At 27.6% G+C, this 395-nt stretch overlaps 1 pseudogene; it reads left to right on the top strand.

Annotated features, from left to right (window-relative positions):
• The first annotated feature begins 167 nt into the window (after positions 1 to 167).
• Positions 168 to 244, top strand: LOC145719991 (small nucleolar RNA U3; annotated as a pseudogene).
• The last annotated feature ends 151 nt before the right edge of the window (positions 245 to 395 follow it).

Below are 395 nucleotides of genomic sequence, written 5' to 3'. Positions count from 1 at the left end.
CTCTGCCATGCTTTATTTTTTTTGATGTCATATTTTCCACCTTTTTATTTTGTTTATCTCTTAACTAATTTTTGTAGTTATGGTTAATTTTACAACTTTTGCCTTTTAACCTTCATATTAGCTTTATAAATGGTTAGTCCACTACCTTTACTATATATTCAACTTGAAAGACTGTACTTTCAGGGATCATTTCTATAGTTTGTTACCATATATTCAACTTTCCAATGAGATTTTTACTTTCATATATGTTCTTTTTGTTGGTTTGTGCCCTTTTTTTCAGATGAAAGAAGTCCTTTTAACATTTCTTGTAATGCTAGTTTAGTGGTGATGAACTTCTTTATTTTTTTTTTTTTTGCTTGTTTGGAAAACTCTTTTTCTCTCCTTTAGTTCTAATT

Source organism: Leptonychotes weddellii, unplaced genomic scaffold (assembly GCF_054177405.1).
Source record: "Leptonychotes weddellii isolate Sample4059 unplaced genomic scaffold, ASM5417740v2 HiC_scaffold_89787, whole genome shotgun sequence".
NCBI classification, from domain to species: domain Eukaryota; kingdom Metazoa; phylum Chordata; class Mammalia; order Carnivora; family Phocidae; genus Leptonychotes; species Leptonychotes weddellii.
The sequence above is the reverse complement of the archived record's forward strand: the minus strand, read 5'-3'. Positions and strand labels throughout refer to the sequence as shown.